The sequence below is a fragment of the Triticum urartu genome, chromosome 1A, assembly GCF_056163025.1.
Source record: "Triticum urartu cultivar PI428250 chromosome 1A, HENAU_Tu73, whole genome shotgun sequence".
NCBI lineage: Eukaryota > Viridiplantae > Streptophyta > Magnoliopsida > Poales > Poaceae > Triticum > Triticum urartu.
In genome coordinates, this window is record NC_141873.1 from 242,635,389 (window position 1) to 242,641,388 (window position 6,000).

A 6,000-nucleotide genomic window follows, 5' to 3' on the forward strand; every position below is an offset into this window, starting at 1 on the left:
CTGGCGCTCACGAACGCACGCAGGTGAATTGTGCATTACCTTCGACACGGCGGCTACAAAACCAAGAACGTCGCCGCAGTGTCCTAGCGATGGGAAAATTAGTTGACCAGGATGACACGCAACAACGTGTCATGCTCGAGATGTCAGACGTCTCGCCGGACTGGTTCCTCACAAACGCCATGCTGGTGGAGGCCTATGCGCCGCCTCAAGGAGAGGGGCGGGCGGAACGGGGCAACGTTTGCGGCCGACACTAGCCTGTGGGCGACGGGGAGGAAGATGGGTGGCTACACCGACGCGGCAGGTCGGCCGATCATCCCGTTTTGACTAATAGAAAACATTATTAGTTCATCTATTTTGCATTGAATTTGTACAGACATAAAAGAAGCACGTTGTCTTTGGCACAAATATATGTGCAAGCGCCTGTCAAGGGCCAAATGATAATAAAAATATTATAAATTTTTTTGCTTCAAATTTGTAATCCCTTGTTTTTTTGTTTTTTTGATTTCGCACCAATTTTTCCGTTTCCCTCTATTCTCTCCCACCAAGAGCCACTAATTCTAGTCAAAAGGAAATAAGTATGTGTGCTTCATTAACATCAGCTCTCGCGAGGAGGTAACTACGCCATCAAAATCGAAAACCTCCTCGCCCCTCCCCCATATCAACGCAGTTCCCTTCCTCGTCTTGTACGAAGGATCCCTTCTTGAGCAGATCGATCGTGGCCAGCCCTCCCTCCCGAGTCTCATAGCTCGGCCTGCCGATTCCACCATTGAGGCTGAGGGCACCAGAGGCGTGTCTTGTTCAGCATCTGGGCGGTAAGAAGATCAATCCCCACACCGATTCATAGAAACATACAGTAAATTCTGGTACGACTTCAAGATTTTGCCTCCTCCCCCCTTCTTGGTTCAGATCTGTCCCTTCTATGCTTTCTAATTACTCTTCTCTTGAGTGAATTCGATAGCGCACGCCAACTATTTGATAGTTTTCCTCTGTTATTGGTTTAGAATTTTGGGGAGCCTTCAGATAGAGTTGGTTGCTTCTGGTAACTATTGGGGTGTCAGGTGCGGACGCGTGCAGTATTTCAATCTTGTTCTGCACCATTACTACCTTGGTGACTTCAATCTCTTCATAGACTTTCTTTATGGAACTCCAATTCTGAATATCATGTTCTTGTTGGGTAGTATAGTTGGGTTAGTTCTTATGAGTATCACACCATGATCTGCAGCCCCCAATAATTTGAATGTTAATTTTTTATGAATACCAGAACATGATGTGCAGCAGCACAACTAACAATCTAGTCTGGAAACGACACACTTGTTCTGAAAATAAATGTTAGTGACTTGAGAATGACATATCATCAGTGTAGCTATATTGGTTGTGCATGAACCAAACCTCCTTAACAGAAAAGAGAATGAACGAGGGTGTCCTTGACCTTCTCATCCTCTTACTATCCGTGGATAGTGTTATACCTGAACATGTGTGCCCCCTCCCCCTAGCAAACACCAAGCTAAGCACCATATACCTCATCAAGTACAATGTGGTCTGACTTATTTTGTTGATTGCAGGGGTAGTAATTACTTGATAATATGATTGTTTGAGCTGAAAGCTGAATTAATCATCTTCACATCTATTGGGATGACTGTCATAAGGTCGAGTAGGACCACAAAATATTGTCTTTTGCAAAAATTATTTAAACTTTTGGTCATTTTAATGTGTCAACGGGTATGTCATAGACAAGAATTAACGTTGTTGAATCTAATGAAGAATATATGATGGAACAACAGATCAAACATCATAATTCTGCTACAAAAGATGTCGAATCATACGATGTCCATGAAAGAACTACTAATGATGAAGAAGGCTTCACAGATTGTGATGACGCTGAAGTGGATGAAATGAAGATGGTAAGTTTGTTGCTCATTACTTACCATTTACAATATATGATTATTCTTCATTGTAACATATAATTCATGGTTCTATATATTCAGCTGAAAATGCAGAAACAAAAGAGCGTAAGAAGAGGAAGCTGAAATATATTTGGAACCTTCCAAAAGGGCAAAGGATAATGGTTCGCTGCAATGAGATAGATCAGCCAATTGGAAAAGAGCTAAACATCTTGGGATTTTCTTGGCTCAGTTGCAAGAAATGGATCATTGTGTTGCTTGAGCTACAAGGACTGGAGATTGCTCAAAACTAAAACAAATGTAAAGGCTATACTAGATCAAGTGAAGGTAAAATTTAATCCATTGAATATCATTTACTAGCTTGTTCTATGTTGCCTTACATTACACTCACCCTATTTATGTTGTAATTGTTTTGTAGATGAGGTTCCTTTACCCTCCTCGCATGGGAAAATATATATTGAAGGTAATTGGAGACAGATGGAGGCAACATAAGTCTGATCTGAAAGCAATGTATTTTGATGAGAAAAAAGCACCAAAGCCAATTACAATAATAAACCAAAATCCATGACTCCGGATTAGTGGAGATCTCTAGTTAATCATTGGACAACCCAGAAAGCGAAGGTACTTAAAAGAATTCCATTTGTAACTTTCCTTGTTGGACTTTATATATTGTTTTGTTGATACGATCAAAGATCTGCATATAATTGCTTTGATTTATTCTTTGGTAGGGGATTAGTGCTACAAATAGAAATAGTTGTTCAATGAGGAAGTCGACACATACTAGTGGGACAAAAAGTTTCCCTCGTAAGAGGAAAGAAATGGTAAAGTATACTAACTTCATGCATCACTCTTCCATTCATGTTTTCTAATGTAATTCATGTTTACATTACATATCAACAGAAAGATGCAGATCCTGAAAAGAAGTACCCTCATAGGGCTCACTTGTTCATGCACATGCACAAGCCAAAAACTTGCAAGAACAAAATCATTAATGCTCATGTGGTACATTTACAACTCTCAATCATTCGTATTCGAATTTGATATTATATATATTCTTATTATTCGCATTGTTCCTATATCTAGGAAGAGTTGAAAGATATTATGGACAAGAACCCTGAATTAGCAGATAACAGCGATGGAAAGACTGCATGGAAAGGAGATGTGTTGAACAAAGTATTAGGGGATGACAAGCCTGGCCATGTACATGGTTTGGGACTAGTTCCAAACCCAAAAAAACTTTTTGATGTTTCCACTTCACGTGCATTCCAGAATACACATTTTACTTTGGTGGAGGATACACCAAATGAAGATATGCTAGCTTTTAGAGTTGAAATGGAAAAATTATATCAAGTAAATAAAAATCAAGATGCTAAAATAATGGAACTAGAGGAGAAGATGAGAAGAATGAAAAGACAACCAAATCAGGTAAATTTCTATCAAATGTAAGCTTCATTTATTTTGTGGACTAACCTTTCCGTATTCCTATCGTAGGAAATTTCAGATCCGATGGCTACAATTGGGCTTGAACCTTCGGTTGATGGACACAACTCAAACAGAAAAGTTTGTATCTTGTCAAAGTACACAATAAAATTCCTCAAATTTGACTCGAGAAATTATTTCTCATTTGATATTTATGTTATGCTATCTGTAGAGAGTGCTTGCTCCTTTGGTTGATGGACTCTAACTTGTTTAAAACGATCAAATAATTTATAGAACAAGCCAAGTGGATCAAACGATGCAGATTTGCAAGCATCAAACAAGAATTCCGTTCCACATAAGGTTTGTCTACTTAAATACTCTTTACAACCTGTCATTGCTGAGTTTTAAGTTGTTGTGCTTGCACTTTTTGCAATTGCATATAAAATACCCACAACTTGATGTGTTATCATTTTATCCTAGAACAAAGAAACTATGGTTCATAATGGTGGCAGTGCACGACAACTAGAAAAATGCTCTACTGCACATAAGGTATCAACATAGTCCCATATACAAAGTTATGATCAAACTATAGTGCTCCCATGTTTATGTCTTTACTTGTTGCTATTAGAATGTTGTCCAGAACCAAGAAACTCCTCATAATTTCAGTGGTCGGCAAGGGGAAATAAATTCTGCTACACATAAGGTATATTTCCATTACCATATACAATATGTTCAAAATATATTGCTCCGATGGTTATGTATCTACTGGTCGTCTTGCTATCAGAATGTTGTTCAGAACAAAGAAACTTCTCTTGAGAATGTTAGTGCATGTCAGGGAGATAAAACTTCTGCTGCAAACAAACGGGTATCTTTTCAAAATCACATACACATTTCTGTTCAAACTATAATGCTAGCTTGTTTATTTGTTTATGACTTCTTCTTTTCTATCATACTACTGTCCAGACCAAAAAAACAACAAAAGTGCCAATGCAAGCAGTAAGAGTGCTCAAAGTGGTTTGCTGAGCTGTTTGGGTGCCAGTGAATTACCTGTAAGAGTGCTCATTCATTTCCGATGTTCCTCTGTTTTATTTCTATTTTTCTCATATGGTTACTTTGATTTTCTCTAACAGGTAGGAACTAAAGTATTCTTGAAGAGCCTAAAAAACCATAACAAGGATGTAGCTCATGCTACAATTGTAAGTTGTCATCCAAACTTTAAACCTGATGGTGCTGAAATTAGGAATGAATTCTAGGCGGTGCATGTTGATATGGCACTTGTGAAAACTGAAAATTTGGTACGGAGTCAAAAAACTACACTACTCTCGGTAATGCAGAAAAAACAGAGATTGCATGGCCCTCAACCTTTGTACGTGACTAATATCTTGCCTCTATTACTACTTGCATCATGTCAATGCATTGTGTGTTAACAGTTCATTTTGTTTTCTTGTTTGTAGATTCAAAAGATAAATGGATGAGTATATGGGGGCAAGTGTACTGCAATGATGATGTTGATATTCTGCTTCATGATGGTGACGATGATGGATGCTTTCAGTTTTAGTTATGTTCTCGGGATGATGTTCCTGTTGGATGTTATTCCTCGACTATGTTTTAGTTAAGTTGTAGGGAAGTTGAATGCTTTAGTTTAAGTTTCACTGTCAAGAAAGTAGTTAGATTATGCATCACGTTTGAATGATGTTTCTCTTGTAATATCCACTATTGTAATCCAACAATTTTATCTCATATATGATACATGATTTCTTCTTGTTGTCAGTATATTCTCTTGTTTTTCCTTCACTTGAAATACACAAATTACATGGAGCATTGATTACATAATAATAATAATAATAATCACACTAAATCCGTGCCAACACTTGAAGCGTTGGAAATTCTCCATTGCCAAGTAATGGGATTTTGATTCTTGTACATTAACCACCAACACATAAAACTGTTGTAGAAGTCCCCTTTATATGTTGTAGTCTTGCAACGGTTTCTTTTACCAACGGCAATATAAGCATTGCATCATGCGCTAGCAACCCTAGTTAAGGCAACGCATCTCAAACCATTGGTAAAGACACTAACAACGCATATATGGGCTTTAGATACGGAAAAAAGCGTTGCTATAGCGGGGTTCTTGTTTTAGTGTCACGGGATATGGCACCAGCTTTGTACGTCTTGGACAAGGTAAAAAGAAAAGAATTCTGCAAGGTCTTGTCACGTGTGAGATTCCCACATGGATTTGCTTCCAACCCTGAAAGGAGAGTCAGTGCAAATGGAAACGAGGTACAAGGGTTAAAAACTCATGACTGCCACGTCCTACTTCAAAGGGTTTTCCCTGTTATCCTTAGAGGATTGGGCCGCCCTATCTTATACAGAGTAGTTGCAGAGTTGGGACAATTCTTCAGGGAACTCTGTAGTAGAAATATCAGGATAGATGCTTTGGAGCGTATTAGAGACAAGATACCAACTATCCTATGCGACCTTGAGAAGATATATCCTCCAGCCTTCTTTGATGTGATGCTGCATTTGGTTGTTCATCTACCTGATGAGGCACTACTTAGAGGTCCAGTATAGTATGGCTGGATGTACCCTATTGAAAGGTGGCTAGGCACTTTCAAGGGCTATGTTAGGAATAGAGCTAAACCTGAGGGTTCATTGTAGAGGCCTACATTGCTACAAAAGC

At 38.6% G+C, this 6,000-nt stretch overlaps 1 pseudogene across 1 annotated transcript; it reads left to right on the forward strand.

Moving 5' to 3' along the window:
- The first annotated feature begins 195 nt into the window (after window positions 1-195).
- LOC147990709 (uncharacterized) lies at window positions 196-5,067 on the forward strand (annotated as a pseudogene). Its single transcript, XR_015613694.1, has 14 exons — window positions 196-301; window positions 1,986-2,228; window positions 2,320-2,522; window positions 2,630-2,722; window positions 2,802-2,903; window positions 2,985-3,326; window positions 3,393-3,461; window positions 3,615-3,680; window positions 3,801-3,869; window positions 3,949-4,023; window positions 4,105-4,185; window positions 4,284-4,369; window positions 4,451-4,686; window positions 4,775-5,067. The product of XR_015613694.1 is annotated as an uncharacterized LOC147990709 (transcript).
- The last annotated feature ends 933 nt before the right edge of the window (window positions 5,068-6,000 follow it).